Consider the following 17,321-nt stretch of genomic DNA (forward strand, 5'->3'; position numbering starts at 1 on the left):
GATAATTTAAACTTTTCTAACAAATAAAAAACTGAAAAGTGGGGCGTGCAATATTATTCGGCCCCTTTACTTTCAGTGCAGCAAACTCACTCCAGAAGTTCAGTGAGGATCTCTGAATGATCCAATGTTGTCCTAAATGACCGATGATGATAAATAGAATCCAAATGTGTGTAATCAAGTCTCCGTATAAATGCACCTGCTCTGTTATAGTCTCAGGGTTCTGTTTAAAGTGCAGAGAGCATTATGAAAACCAAGGAACACACCAGGCAGGTCCGATATACTGTTGTGGAGAAGTTTAAAGCCGGATTTGGATACAAAAAGATTTCCCAAGCTTTAAACATCTCAAGGAGCACTGTGCAAGCCATCATATTGAAATGGAAGGAGCATCAGACCACTGCAAATCTACCAAGACCCGGCCATCCTTCCAAACTTTCTTCTCAAACAAGGAGAAAACTGATCAGAGATGCAGCCAAGAGGCCCATGATCACTCTGGATGAACTGCAGAGATCTACAGCTGAGGTGGGAGAGTCTGTCCATAGGACAACAATCAGTAGTACACTGCACAAATCTGGCCTTTATGGAAGAGTGGCAAGAAGAAAGCCATTTCTCAAAGATATCCATAAAAAGTCTCGTTTAAAGTTTGCCACAAACCACCTGGGAGACACACCAAACATGTGGAAGAAGGTGCTCTGGTCAGATGAAACCAAAATTGAACTTTTTGGCCACAATGCAAAACGATATGTTTGGCGTAAAAGCAACACAGCTCATCACCCTGAACACACCTTCCCCACTGTCAAACATGGTGGTGGCAGCATCATGGTTTGGGCCTGCTTTTCTTCAGCAGGGACAGGGAAGATGGTTAAAATTGACGGGAAGATGGATGCAGCCAAATACAGGAACATTCTGGAAGAAAACCTGTTGGTATCTGCACAAGACCTGAGACTAGGACGGCGATTTATCTTCCAACAGGACAATGATCCAAAACATAAAGCCAAATCTACAATGGAATGGTTCAAAAATAAACGTATCCAGGTGTTAGAATGGCCAAGTCAAAGTCCAGACCTGAATCCAATCGAGAATCTGTGGAAAGAGCTGAAGACTGCTGTTCACAAACACTCTCCATCCAACCTCACTGAGCTCGAGCTGTTTTGCAAGGAAGAATGGGCAAGAATGTCAGTCTCTCGATGTGCAAAACTGATAGAAACATACCCCAAGCGACTTGCAGCTGTAATTGGAGCAAAAGGTGGCACTACAAAGTATTAACGCAAGGGGGCCGAATAATATTGCACGCCCCACTTTTCAGTTTTTTATTTGTTAAAAAAGTTTAAATTATCCAATAAATTTTGTTCCACTTCATGATTGTGTCCCACTTGTTGTTGATTCTTGACAAAAAATTAAAATTTTATATCTTTATGTTTGAAGCCTGAAATGTGGCGAAAGGTTGCAAGGTTCAAGGGGGCCGAATACTTTTGCAAGGCACCGTATATAAACCCATTGGCAGTGTATCAAATACTTGTTCTCCCCACTGAAAAAATTATATATTTACAAATAGGAGTGGGAACCTCAGGGCACCTCACGATACGATACGATTCGCGATACAAGGCTCACGATAACGATTATCTCACGATATCACGATGCAGCGATTATCGATATATTGGTCAGAAATTGGATACATGACATTCTACGATACAACTGTTGAAACGGGGGGGGGGGGGGATATTTAAAAACAAAAAAATACTGTTTAAGACATTTATTAAACAGTGACACCTTTTCTGTGCAACATTGCTGTAAAATATAAATCTACTGCAAATTGTGCACCTGCACATATAGAGGAAACAAACCACAACCACTGATATTGCTTGGAAAGATCATGATGAATGGCACCCTTAATTTCTTTAAAGTTTTAAATCTTAAAAAAATAAATAAATAAATAAAAAGTGCCATAGGTGTCAGCAGTTGAGCTTGGAGTGGGGCAATGATAAAATTGGTGGGTCTTTTCTTCGTATATGACCTTATTTGCTTGGTTTGAGCACTTCCACTATCTGCTTCAGCATTTAAGATGCCAGATTTGCTCAGTCACAGTCTTCCTCACCTTGAAAACAACAAAATAAAACAAAAAATATTAGCTACTTCATAGCTTTTGAGTTGAAATCCTGATTTTCTTTTTTTGTGTTGGAAGTATTGAATTAAAAAAATATATATGAATTGAATGTATAGAAATTAAAAATGCAATAATTACCTATTTTTAATATGTAAGCAACATTAATTACCATGCACATCACTTTATATATCTTGGAACCTATTCAAACCATTTTTATAGCTTATTGTGTCAAAATGACAGTTATAACAGTTTGTGTAGTAAAGTAGATGGAAAGTGGTTCTCAAATGATATCAAATAAATCGGTAAATTCATGTGGGCTTGTTCGATATTCATTTTCATCCAGTTTAGGGTCCTGGTTTATTTTATATCATTCAACACCAAATGTCATCAAAATAATACATGTAAATTAAAAAGTCAATTACATTGCAAAACTTTCTTACCTCAAGTGATGAAAGCTAAGCTCACAAACTCCGGTGTCCACTACGTCACCAGCTGCAAGTGAAACTTAATTTTCTAAGACAATTCTTGTATACAGCAAAGTCCTTGTTCACCTTACTTCCTTTCTTGTTGGTGTAAAATCTAAAGTGTGTCCCCATTTGTGATTTGTAGCAATATTTTGCTCATTTTTTCCTCCACTGTTCTCACGGAGCTTTTTTATTTTTTTCAACCCACTTGGAGCTCCCTTTCTTCTTCTCTAGACGACTTGTGCGCACTTTACCCTCACCGCCACTCCCGAACGCCCCTAGTGGACCACCAAGGAATTGCTCAACAAACATTGAGCAGTTGACAGCATCCATACGCCATTGTATGGCCAATATGTTAAATAAAAGTATCGATACTTGGCGGGAACATATCGATAACCGATCGGGCTGCAAAATATCGCGATATATCGCTGTATCGAGATATTGTCACACTCTTATATACAAATTAACTTACAGTAGGGCAATTAAGTATTTAGTCAACCACCAATTGTGCAAGTTCTTCTATTTGAAAAGATTAGAGAGGCCTGTAATTGTCAACATTGGTAAACCTCAACCATGAGAGACAGAATGTGAAAAAAAAAATCACATTGTTTGATTTTTAAAGAATTTAATTCCAAATTACAGTGGAAAATAAGTATTTGGTCACCTTCAAACAAGCAAGATTTCTGGCTTTCAAAGAGGTCGAACTTCTTCTAACGAGGTCTAATGAGGTTCCACTCGCTACCTGTATTAATGGCACCTGTTTTAACTCATTATCAGTATAAAAGACACCTGTCCACAATCTCAGTCAGTCACACTCCAAACTCCACTATGGCCAAGACCAAAGAGCTGTTGAAGGACACCAGAGACAAAATTATAGACCTGCACTAGGCTGGGAAGACTGAATCTTCAATATGTAAAACGCTTGGTGCGATGAAATCAACTGTGGGAACAATTATTTAAAAAAATGGAAGACATACAAGACCACTGATAATCTCTCTTCATCTGGGGCTCCATGCAAGATCTCACCCCGTGGCGTCAAAATGATGTCAAGAACGATGTGCAAAAATCCCAGAACCACATGGGTGGACCTAGTGAATGACCTACAGAGAGCTGAGACCACAGTAACAAAGGCTACTATCAGTAACACAATGCGCCGCCAGGGACTCAAATCCTGCACTGCCAGACATGTCCCCCTGCTGAAGCCAGTACACGTCCAGGCCCTTCTGCGGTTCGCTGGAGAGCATTTGGATGATCCAGAAGAGGACTGGGAGAATGTGTTATGGTCAGATGAAACCAAAATAGAACTTTTTGGCAGAAACACAGGTTCTCATGTTTGGAGGAGAAAATACTGAATTGCATCTGAAGAACACCATACCCACTGTGAAGCATGGGGGTGGAAAGATCATGCTTTGGGGCTGTTTTCTCTGCAAAGGGACCAGGACGACTGATCTGTGTAAAGGAAAGAATGAATGTGGCCATTTATCGAGAGAGTTTGAGTGAAAATCTTCCATCAGCAAGGGCATTGAAGATGAGACGTGGCTGGGTCTTTCAGCATGACAATGATCGCAAACACACAGCCAGGACAACAAAGGAGTGGCTTCGTAAGAAGCATTTCAAGGTCCTGGAGTGGCCTAGCCAGTCTCCAGATCTCAACCCCATAGAAAATCTGTGGAGGGAGTTGAAAGTCCATGTTGCCCAACGACAGCCCCAAAACATCACTGCTCTAGAGGAGATCTGCATGGAGGAATGGGCCAAAATACCAGCAACAGTGTGTGAAAAGCTTGTGAAGAGTTACACAAAATGTTTGGCCTCCGTTATTGCCAACAAAGGGTACATAACAAAGTATTGAAATGAACTTTTTGTATTGACCAAATACTTATTTTCCACCATGATTTGCAAATAAATTCTTTAAAAATCAAACAATGTGATTTCCTGTATTTTTTTTCCACATTCTGTCTCTCATGGTTGAGGTTTACCCATGTTGACAATTACAGGGCTCTCTAATATTTTCAAGTGGGAGAACTTGCACAATATATGCACTGTAAATGCTAACATTCAAATTAATTAAATTTGATAAGTGAACTAAACTCAGTTTTCATCAACCTGTTGTGAACACTACTTTTAAATAAGTAAGTAGTAATTTGGGGTTGGAGAACTTGCTTAACTTGATATATCCCAGTTAAGTCAAATTAGAAAAAATAATTTATTGTACCCAGTGTCCTTTGCGCGTTCTATCAGACATGCGCAGATCTGCCCTGCCTACTTTCGCGCTCTTTCCAACACCTTTCTCATTTATTTTCGCCATTGTGGGTTTATTTGTCCTCAGCACACTGATTTGGTAAGTAAATATTTTACTCTTTTGTAAACCGTCTATTTGTCTTGTTGTAGTGTAGTAGCCTGTGTGCTGCCAGGGAGGAAAAGTGTCAATTACATCAAATATCACCGCTAGCAAGCATGCTATATGACCGTGACAGTAACCTCATAATTTTCAGAAACAAATGTAGACTACAGTTTATGGTAGACTACCATTTATGCCGGCGTTTTGAATTCTTGGCGATTAAGTTGACAGACGGGGCTCGTAACGTTTTTTAGGCGATGGGAGAGGTTTTTAAAACCGATTTAAAACAGTTACCGAGCGGTTTTAAGTTAGCTGGACCGAGGGGAGGTTCGCTTCCTGTGTTACCGAGCAGTTAAGTTAGCTAGACCGAGAGGAGGTTCGCTTCCTGTTTTCAAAATAAAAACAGTAATTCTATCGTTAGTGGGTGTTTTATTTTGTGAAAATAACAGGAAGTGCCTTAGTCACTACGGCCAGCTTGAGTAGCGCCGAATTTCCACGTTGTGGATCTAAACGGCTACTTTCTCACGTAAAAATGTTAGAAATGTCGATAAAGTGATTTATTTACAGAGTTAGTGCTAGAATTAAGTCAGCTTCAGCCTGTCTATTTCGGCTCAGGTAAGAGCTAAATGCACACTCAGACTTTATGTACGCCAACGTAATCGGTTCTTTCGTTAGAGCAGTGGTCCCCAAACTACGGCCCGCGGGCCGTATCCGGCCCGCCTCCACATTTGGTCCGGCCTCCTGAACCCCCCCCCCCAAATAGTGTTATCTATTTCCTGGCTTTTTTTCTGTGAAGAACCCAAACAGGGTTATTTGGTTATTATCTCTTTAATTAATAGTGTTATTATTATATGATATTATATCATATTATATTATGGTATTATTTTTATTTTATTTTGTTGCGTGAAGAATCCAGAAAGGGTAATTTAATTGTGGCTTTCTGAAAAACAATACATTTTTACATTTAGGCACTGCTGCAATCGTCACACTGTTTCTGTTACAAACTGACCCGGCCCCTCATCAGAGAAGGGAAAGTCATGTGGCCCTCACAGGAAAAAGTTTGGGGACCCCTGCTTTAGAGTGTTTGTCATCTGCACTTCCATTTGCTTTTCTTCATGTGCAGTGCTCCCCCTCCATGTTTGATCAAACTGCACTGATAATTTGAAATTGTTTTAAAATGCATTAATCGCAAAAACGGAGGACTAGATCACATTTCAGAGTGCAGAGATCACAGTCGATGCTATAACAACCTGGTGTGTTGAAGGTTGGTCATTTATGTGCCTATATTTTGAAATTGTTGCCTTAATTTTGTGTTCTTTTTCACAGTCCCCCAATCAGGCTGAAGCAAATGGTCAGAAGTCCACACATACCTCAGTCTCTGCAATTACAGGTATGTCTCATACACTGATCAATGAATTATTTAATATTTGTATTTGTTGGGTTGGGATAACAAACATGCATTAATGTTTTTACAGATGGATTAAGAAATTAATTGTACATCTCAATTTGAATGTTAAAAAAATAATCAATTACAGTAATTTAAAAATAACTCATTATTACACAGTTTGTGAATATTAAACTAATTCATTGCAGATTTTAATTTGTGATTAAAAATAATTGGACATTTTAATTTGTAACTGTTAAGAAAAAATGTAACTTTTTTTTCTAACAAGTTCTCAATGCTGAAATTATTATGTCTTTTCAGGTCAACCAGAGCAGTATTCTCTAATGCAGTGGACTTGTAAGTACTGCACATTTTCTGCTGGAAAGAGAGGCTACTTGCTTAAGCATTACCGCTTAAAACATGGATACCACACTCGGACATCCCTACTCCCCATGTCTTCATAAGGACTGCCTCTGCACATTTAAATCTTTTAATGCACTCAAAGTACACCTATCGACATGCCACTCTCAAAAAGATGCAGACAAAAGTGGAGAAACTGCATTTGACTGTCAGTTGTGCAACTTTGTGGAGCCTGGTTAAGAAGCAGACTTCTTTACCCATTTGCGAAGACATCTTAAGCTGAGGCAAATGGTTACTTGCATATATCAAGACTGTAACTTTCAGAGCACTGTTTATTCTACCTTCACTGCACACAAAAGCAGAAATGTGAAATGAGTTTGAACCATAGTATGGGTAGGACATTTGTGTCTAAATCATTCAATCCCAATAAAAGTTGCTTCAATCAAAAAAAATATTTTTAATGAAAGAAAAAGAACCTCTTGCTAAAATGTTTTTTTGAAAATATATATTTTTTGAAATATATATATTTTTTTATTGACGTGTCACTTTTTTTGCAAAGCATGAAGTTTTAAACTTTTTTTTTTTTTAAAGTGGAAAAAGTTTTTGAAGGCACTTTTTTTCGATTGAATCATTTTGACACAAAGATACGATTTCAACGCTACTTCCGACATGTTTGAGTGGCAGGTGACTACGCCAATGGCATAAAAGCATGCAGCAAGAATAATGGCCACCAGAGCTCCATCGAGCCATCGGACTCTGCTTGAGTCCAAGCCGAAAATAGGGCACCGGTACGTGGGTGTGAAATCGGCATCTCACCGGAGTGCCTGCGATGGTATGGTGCGCTGCTGCTTAATGTCATTCAACAAAGGGAACTTCACCCGCTGCCCTGACGTGATAGTTGGCAATCGTGGTCCAACCGCAGTGTCGCGACGCGCCGGTACGTGAGTGGCTGACGAGTGGCCCGACACTAGCCTGCCCAGTAAGCGAGTGGACTACCGGCGAGTCGCCGGCATCCGCGCCGGGAGCCCCCTTCGGGAGCCCCGTCGCTTCAGCTTTGAATGAGTGTTGTGTCACTCGTGGGCCGTCCACTCAACAGCCGGCCTCCGCGCCGGGGAGGGGGGGTGATATCGGGGTCCGCCAGTGTGCCGAGACAGGGCACCGTACCATCGCGGACACTCCGGTGAGATGCCGATGTCACACCCCCCTACCGGTGCCCTATTTTTGGCTTGGACTCGAGCAGAGTCCGATGGCTGGATGGAGCCCTGGTGGCCATTATTCTTGCTGCCTGCTTTTATGCCATTGGCGTAATCACCTGCCACTCAAACATGTCGGAAGTAGCGTTGAAGTTGTATCTTCGTGTCAAAATGACTCAACCGAAAAAAAGTGCCTTCAAAACTTTTTCCACTTCAGAAAAAAAAAAAAAAGGCGTTTAAAACGTTTTGCTTTTCAAAAAAAGTGACACGTCAATAAAAAAATATATATTTAAATTCAAAAAATTTTTGCAAAAGATTTTTTTCTCTTTGATTAAAAATAGTTTTTTTGATTGAAGCAACTTTTATTGGGATTGAATGATTTGGACACAAATGTCCTCTACCCATAATATGGCTCAAACACAAAAAGGATTGCTTCGATCAAAGAAAACAGTTTCAATGAAAAATAAAGTGTTGAAATGTGAATTTCTGAGTCTCAAATATTTTTTCACATTCAAACCTTTTTTTCTACAATTGATTTTTTTAAAGTTACTTTTTCTTCGATTGAAAAAAAATATATATCTACTAATGACATACTTTTGACTAGAAATTAGACTTTTTTTTTAGACGATAGAGCTTAATATGAAATTAGAATTTGAATAAAAATAAGACACATATTCTTGGTAAGATTTTAGGTTTCTGAGGTGTATAACTCCAGTACACGTTTTGCATGTACTCTTCTGGTGATGTGAAAAAAACAAGGTATCTTGTTCACTGTTTCAGGTGTTAAAGTGAAATTTGAATTTGAACTGAGTTGTGTGTTTTAAAAAGAGTTCTGTATTTTTATATTTATTTTATCACTGCTGCACAGTTTAAACCATGGGGCAATGTTGATTGTAGTTCGTTGTGATCACTAATATTGTTGAAGAAATCAGAACTGTTAGCTTTACCAGAGCTCAAGCTCATGTTGTAATGGGCCATCAGGCAATGTCCCACAATACGAACTTTCAAACTCAGCTCAAGCAGTGGTTGAAAGCAAATCAGTCTTGCAATCACTGACTTTTAAGTTCTTAGTAACGTATTGTTGTTTTATTGTAATATTTTGTTATTTCTTTCCTTTTTGTATCTTTGTGTCACCTGTTTAGGGACTACAGATGTAAATTAGCATATACTTGCTACAATCTGGCATATTTACATCTTTTTAGATGTTCATCAATGTGCACTGTCCCTATTAAATAAATAAATAAAAATAATGGGCAACTAGTTTGTTGCCATGTCTTCAATGCTAAGTTAATGTCCTGAAATTATGAAAATAGGATCTCTCCTGTTAGTCTTTGGAAATCACAGGATAGGAGTGAACATTGATGCAGTTCAGGTATTATTCAGTAATTTCTGTCGCAAAAGGTTATCTTAGGTACTTATACTGTACTTTGTATGAAGTGCAAAATGTTGGCAAAAGTGGGTTTATAATTAATCCACTGATTGTTCATTGATACTGAGAATTAACCAAACACTGTTCAGCCTGCCAGGAGCCAGTGTCTCCCATTAAATGCACTTTTGAGCATTTTAAAGTAAACTTTAATTCCACTGAGTTAATCCAATGAGTGTTCTCCATTTATTGTGTTTTGGGGGTCATTACTATTAGATAATGTGTTTTTAATAAAATTAGTATGTGCAGTTGTAATTTCTATTGTGGAATTCTTTTAGGTCAAGAAAATTAAGTTGACCTGAATATGATGGATGAAATGGAAAACTAAAGATAATTAATACACAATTATCACTTGAATACTGCACTCAAAAAAAAAAAAAGTTACTACAATCCAATTATTTGAGTTAATTTGAGTATTGTACACTCAAAATAAGCAAGTTACTGTAATCCAGTTATTTAAGTTAGTTTGAGTACTGCCAACTCAAAATAAACAAGTGACTATAATCCAATTTTTTTAAGTTAATTTGAGTACTGCCAACTCACAATAAACAAGTGACTATAATCCAAAATTTTTAAGTTAATTTGAGTACTGCCAACTCAAAATAATTAAGTTAATCAAATCTAATTCATCTAAGTCAACATAAATTAATTTTTTTAAGGCAGCAAGTTTGCATATTTTTTTTTAGTAAAGTCAACTTATAATATTTTACAGTGTGGATATTTTGGTGGATATTCATTTTGGTTGAGTCTTTAATTGAGCACAGTAATGAGGAACCAGGACAAAAACACAAAAAACTTGCCAAGAAGAGATGGGATTTCGACTGCAGGAAAACCTTTTTGAGTTTCAGAGTTATTAATCCATGGAATTATTTACCTGAATACATTTTCAGTGCACTCTCGTTGGCCGTGTTTAAAAGCGGATTGAATACAGTGGATCTAACTTTTTAAAGGTGGGTTATTATGGCCCGTTTTCCTTCTGCCAGACTGTTGTCCAATGATCTGTGTTTGTTATTTCTTTTTCCTTATTAAATGTTAGTCATTTGTAAGTCTCTGTCTAATAAAGAACATGAGAGGGAGGTCATCCATACCAATTGACAGCACTCTAACGTGTAAATTACAAGAAAGAAGAGTAAAATCCATTTGGTTTTATGCAATTAATGACATTGGGACAGACTTATGTGTTATGTTCATGGTTTATGTTTAATTAATAGATGGGTACCTACATACACTCTGTTATTCCATGCCCTCTTATTGGGTGACATAGCAATAGCCATCCCACCTGAACACTGAACCAGTAAAACAAAGTTGTATCATGACGGATGATGATTCATCCCTCCACCTGTCAATATCCAATACCACTTCAACCAGCTGGATCAACCACAGTGTCTATGCCCCACTAGATCAAGGTTTTCATTCCCAAATTGTACCATGGCGAGCTGAATTGAATGTTACCACTTGGTGTGTCTTTTGAATGGGAAGGGGAGGTGCCACCTCAGCAACACCAACTGACAAGTTCAACTTCTCCACACCACCGATCGCCAGACCCTGTTCTAATTGTTTCTGTCTCCCAGGTAGAATTGCTGTTCTTTGAAGTTCAAACCCCTTCTCCTTCACAAAGGAGTCTGACGGCAGGAGCATAGAACGAGGCAGATGTGCCACGACAGGATGCTGTGAACCTGACGTCTCTCTCCCCCTTTCAAGTGCTTCAGTTCAATCAACCCATGCCGCACAAGCTGTTGTGGAGCATGTTTGAAATCACGGTGTCTGCACAATAGTCTTGACTGCTAATGACGTATTGTAAAGTTCCAAAGGGCTTCTGATTACACACCAATATGCACATGCACATCCACTGATGAATGCAGACAGGAAACACAATGCTGCCCATCAACATGCGGCCACGTGCTCAGGACACACCAACCAGTAAATGCATGCTCAAAAGCAAGTTACAGCTCCACAATAACCAGAGTGAGAACACAGATGAACAATGACTGTTAATTAGGTTGTTTCAGTTGGGCATGAGAACATTAAACATCGATGGTGTATTTCAAAACTGTTTATATAGTTTTAAAAGAAGTAAAAGCGTAGCACAAATAAGCAGGCATTGCTGAATGCAGTGTGATGACAATAGAACAATAATAGTATGTACAGTAGAATGTTACAGAATAGTAAAAAAAAAAACCACCAAACACACTTCTTCAGTAGATGTTGGATATCAAATGTCTAACAAGGCCATTCCAGAACAAAGTTAACTTAATGTTTTGACATTACAGCTGTTACGTATTGAATTTGCGATGGAAAAAATATAGTGCTGTGTGAAGCGGATACCGCGAATAGCTGGTCCTAATTAGGAGGACGGGATCGAGAAACTGGCATGTTGAAATGTGTGCCAGATAAAAAGGATGCTGCACTAGACACAGTATTCTCTCCCTGAACAAGGGAGGCTTATTTCTTAAACGACCCAAGATGTCATCTTCCCTCCAATCATACAGTACACTGCTAACCATTTTTGGGAGCATTGGCCATTACATTTACTGCTGATTGGAAGTGAGTTAATGACCCAGACACAATTGGAAACATAACCACACACAAACAGTAAAAATCAAAATGGATGCATGTTTCAGGTGAAGACATTATTCATATGAAGGAGCATTTCAAAGATCCACAAAAGAGGTAAACTAAGAAAATTCTTCAGTTGACCCAACCAGGAATGGTTATCGGCCTCAACCAATTGAGTGAATTCAGAGACAGAATACGGAGTGATGGGTAAAACTTGCACTGAAGAAAATCATTTTCAATTGTGTTATTTGGCATCAATGTTGAATTAAACAATTGACCAACACTGTAAACCAGCCAAGAACTAGATATTGTGTGATTGCACTTAGGGTCATGGCTAGAGGTGGGTAGTAACGCGTACATTTACTCATTTACATTTACTTCATTTACTTGAGTAACTTTTTGATAAAAATGTACTTCTAAGAGTAGTTTTACTACACAATACTTTTTACTTCTACTTGATTAGATTTGTGAAGAAACACTATTCCTACTCCACTACTTGGGGCCGCACTTGAGTCGTTACATTTTTTTGTCTTTATTCTACATATTGACTTTATTTTTGGCAAAGATGCCGACAGTGGCACTTTCAGTTTCACCAACGAGATGTCACAACAATAACCACATGACTCTATTATACCAATCAGAGTTTTTTTTTTTTTTTTAATCCACTAGAGGACACTCATTCTTTTTGGATGGGTGATGTTTCATAGTGTTGCTCTGGTCTGAATTTGATAACATGTTTGTCATCTTTTTGGCCTAATATGGTCATGTAATAGGTTGCAGTACAGTACAATATTAACAGCTCATATAGATGAAGTTGTGCTGAAAAAAATACACACCATTATTAAAAAAAAAAAAAAATCTGACATTGTGAGCACAGACTCACAGTGTTACTTTTTTACTTGTACTTGAGTAAATTTTACTACTTTTACTGTTACTTGAGTTCACTCCCATCAATTTTCACCGGTGCAGCCCCCTTCGCTCCCAGCCATTTTGCTGGATTTTGACTGATTTTGGAAGGCTCACAGAAAATTCTGTTCTATTGCTATATAAACATGGAACACACCAAAAGAAAGATTAGACTCTCTTCTTTCAACAGGAATAAAAAAGTTCTTTTTCCATTCTTTAGAAATCAGCATTAGAAAATAGCTTAGTTTGAGCAATTTTCCAATTTCTGATGAAAAAACAGACATCGAGCTTTTTGTGAAAGCATACAGTACATTTCAAACATAACTTTGACTTTAACACGGCAATTTTTTGCTTGAGTTACATCCCAAACATCTGAATAATGTTTTCCTTTTACAAAATAACATAAACAGCAAGACTAACTGAGAGATGACGCTGTTGTGGCCGCGATAGCCGGAGTAAACTTTTCCCTCATCGCCGCCTGTCTCTGCTCGGCGAGCAGCACAGGCTCAACGGAATTGTCCGCTGCACTGGTGGTCCCGGTCGTTCTGCTCGGTCATCCAAAGCCTGGCATCCCGGGTGTCCTCCCGGTTGTTCTGCTCGGTCGTCCACCACCTGGCATCCTGGACGTCCATTCGGTCGTCTTCCGCCGGCGCCCGATCGTCCGGCCCGGCCGTTTGTTTCGTTGAATCGGATTGCGGGTCTTACCAAATGCGCTACTGCCCTCCAGTGGCCAGTTTTATTGCTTTAAAATGGATTTTCAGCGTTGTGCTTTGGAGCTAAGTTGAATCAGAACCCAGCGATGTCTCTTGTGAAATAAACATAAAAGACATATAAATACGTCTTTGGGACATTGAAACAATTAAAAATAGAATGTATTTATACGTTTTTGGTAGCAAATGAGGTAATATTATTTTGAAGTATTGCTTTTACTTGAATAAAGGTTTTGGCTACTCTACCCAACTCTGGTCATGGCTAATATATACATGTAAATTACGAATGGATCTTAAAATTTACTAGAGCTAGACAATATGATAGAAGATGCTTGCCATGAGGTGAATGAGTAGGTCTAGGTGGGACTCCTCAAAATGGCAAGAGAAGGCGAATCCACAATAAATTAGAATGTCAATAATTACTGTGACGGGGAATTGGGTTATTTAGATGGTAAGTTTGCTAACATTGGTTGAGAAGTTATCCACTATCTTTTCATTGCCTTTGTGTTCCAAGTTGTCGGGGTAACAAGTGATTCCAATCCAGCCAGTCATTTGACAGAGCGCATGATTTGACTAATCATTAATGTTTTAGACATGCCAACCTTCCTCGTTTTAACACATCAAAACCTACTTCTAATTACCACCACATTAAAGGTCGGTAATGTCCCAAGTACCTATGCTGAGTTGGCAGCATTCACATTTTTTAACGCTGAATAGTTCGGCTAACTGATGATGTAGGCTCGTGTAAGTTCTGCACAGTTAAATTGCACTATAAAAACCACAGCTATCTAGATGCCCTGACTGAGTCTATAAATGTTTGTTTGTAGACATTACATTCATCATACAAGTTCTGCACAGATAAAGGAATAAAACATTGTTTCCCCTTCATTATCTTATACAATTTTCTTAAATTTTTTGTTCAATTGCATTGTATTTTATGATTTTATTAGTACATTATTACACTGTGTGTGCATAGCCTGTATATTGTGTATGTAACTACCATTTTGACTTAATATATTACTTAATGTAATCTATTTATTACCATGTTTTCTTGCATTTTTGATTGAGTGGATACTAGGCCTGCAACTAACGATTATTATCCGATTATAATAATCGGACGGTTAATTCAACCATTAATGGATTAAACAGATTAACGTCACTTTTTTGAATTACCTTTGCAATTTACCTTGAAGTTGTTTTAGGCATGTTGTAAGTAACAAGGAAGACAAAATGAATGACCAATTGCTTCAAAAATAATATTTTATTACAGCTTCCTGGCTTAACTGTAGTCTACAACTGTATCGATTATCAAATTTGTTGGCAACAAATTTAATGAATTTCAATCAATTTAACCCTGTAGTGGCCAGACATAGAAAAACATAAAAGAAAAAAAATTCAACCACTTATACGGTGTTGTAGGAGGTCTTTGAAGATGAAAATGAAGTGTTTATAAAAAAAAAAAAAAAAAAAAAAAAAAAAAATGTTTTTGTTAAGTTTTATGAGAACGTTGTAATCTTACAACGCTGGTTAAATGGGGTAACAGGATTTCCTGACTCTAACCCTAGTTGTACTCATTGTCAAATGAGAAAGATAAAAATGTTTATATCTCAGTAAAAAAAAAAAAAACATTATGGGTGAAGGAAAGTGTAGTTCACTGACCCAGCATGCTGTTTAGAAATCCTCTGTCAAAAATGTAGGGAAATAAATTGTTGACTTTGACATGTCGTTATTGGAGTCCTTTGGCGAAAATGAACACAAATGGAACCTTGAGGATTAATCATTTAACAGGTAATTTAAAACACAGTTTCCTTTATTGGTTAATTTGCACTGGTTGATTGCTTGTTACATAGCCCCAGAACAGTACATAATATTAATAATAATTTCAACAGGAGTCATATTTTTACATATAGCATATTTATTTAGAAACATCACATCAGCAACAGGTACAAGCCGTGTGTCTGTCCCCCAGTACATTCGCACTCCAGCCATTTGTACCAGGCCCATCTTGAGATACATGCCCATCATTCGTTCTATTTCTTCTTTGTTGGTGTTTATGGATATTCCATGTGTTTGAAGGCTATACTCATTTGTGTTTATTGTGAGTGACTCAATCATGTCTTCAGACACAAATTTTCGGAAGCATTCCAATGGTGTGTCGAGGGAATGAACATCTTTTGTGAGAGGTGGGCCAGAAATATCCAAATCAGGGCTGATGAAAACTTTTTTCTGCCAGCGATATCTGTCAAGGGGCATGGCATGTTTGGCTGGTTGGGGCCCAATGTCCTCATTGGCTGGGCAGTCAGTGGGTGCATGGTTTTCTTTGTCCACTTCTTCGTGGGTTTTGTCATCTGACTCTTCATGAGCTTCATCAAAGTCTATGTCCACACCACTCTCTTCATTTTGGACAGCATCGATGACCTCCTGCACAGTGTAGAAGGTCTTTCTCCTTGCTGAAGACATTCTGAAATGACAAAAACTAAACGGAAATAACATTGGTACATGGGTGGGGGGCAAAATAACCTATTTACAGATCTCACTAGTCAAACAATACTTTCTGGCCAACCTATTGTGCTCTGATTATCAGGTGAGAATGTTCAAGAATGTGAAACCATCACCCCAAAACGAAGGCATGTTGCATTTCTACAAAGATGATAATGTCTGCAATGGGAATGCATTTCCAAATGTTGTCACCTTTTCTTGGAACAATGCAATAGGCAACCTTCAACATCCCCGCAGATCTAACTGCTTAGGCGATGCATCGAGCCAACATAATAGGCACATATATACAATCAGAATGAGAAACTGAACTATTGTAGGTGATTACAATTATAAGCAGTAGAAAGAGGTATGCTATTGCAATATATTTCGGTAATACAGCTTCTTGTACAGTGGGTTCCAAATAGCACTGGTTTGGAAATTTAAAAATAAATATAAAGCCTATATAATACAGTACAGGATATCTGGAAAGTGTAAAAGATGTGTGTAATTTTAAAATATATTATGAAAAATAGAAGGTCCCTGTCAAAATGTCTATTTTAGAGCTGTCCCGACGAGTCGACATAGTCGACGTCATCGATGACGTAAATCCGTCGACGAGCACAACATCCCGTCGACGATTAATGAAGGGTTAAAAAAATATATGCGTGGAAAGTTAAAATGTCGGATGCTCTGTTTGCAAGCGGGGAAAGCGGCACAAAACCAAAAAAAGCGCACCAGAGAGTCCAAAACATTGCCTTATTTCATAGAAACAAAGGAGAGTACACTCTTCTGTCCTGTCTCTTCAATGCCAAGCTTGGCTGCACGTCGGCCGTGAATAAACACTTCAAGCGCCTTCACGCAGTTTGTATTTTTTTTTATTTTTATTTTTTGTACACCAGAGGGTGCTGTCGCCTTACTAAATAATAATGTTTCATTGACAATGGGCCTATAAGTGCTATTAGTATTGTTCTTAATGCTAATTGAAAGGTTTATTTCATGTTATGGTTTATTTTACGGTATAGAAAATTATATAAGGTTAAAAGGTCATAAATATATACAGTATATACAGTGATTGCACTCAAGGGAGAGATTGTCAATGATAAGGTAATAAATTAAGGTAAAGGCAATTCATATAGGCAATTCATTGATATATAAATAAGGTTTAAAAGGAAAAAGGTGAAAAGTTTTTGTTAATTTCTAATTTTGTTGCTTTATTTGTGTGCACCGTAGCTCTTACAGTGTGTTCACATCAAGGATGGAATAAAAGTTGTAAACCATCAGTTTAAGAGACCATCTTTTCAATCGGGATGCTACACTAGTTAATTCTATCAGCATTTGAACTCATTGTTTATTTGTGATTTATTATTGTTATTTACATGTTTATTTGTACTTTAATAAATAATTT

The 17,321-nt window shown here is 37.9% G+C and overlaps 1 long non-coding RNA gene across 1 annotated transcript; it reads left to right on the plus strand.

The window, feature by feature from the left end:
• The first annotated feature begins 4,619 nt into the window (after nt 1–4,619).
• LOC130924200 (uncharacterized) lies at nt 4,620–7,275 on the plus strand. Its single transcript, XR_009064841.1, has 3 exons — nt 4,620–4,903; nt 6,242–6,293; nt 6,609–7,275. It is a non-coding gene; the product is annotated as an uncharacterized LOC130924200 (long non-coding RNA).
• The last annotated feature ends 10,046 nt before the right edge of the window (nt 7,276–17,321 follow it).

This window comes from Corythoichthys intestinalis, chromosome 11 (genome assembly GCF_030265065.1).
Source record: "Corythoichthys intestinalis isolate RoL2023-P3 chromosome 11, ASM3026506v1, whole genome shotgun sequence".
Classification (NCBI taxonomy): Eukaryota; Metazoa; Chordata; class Actinopteri; order Syngnathiformes; family Syngnathidae; genus Corythoichthys; species Corythoichthys intestinalis.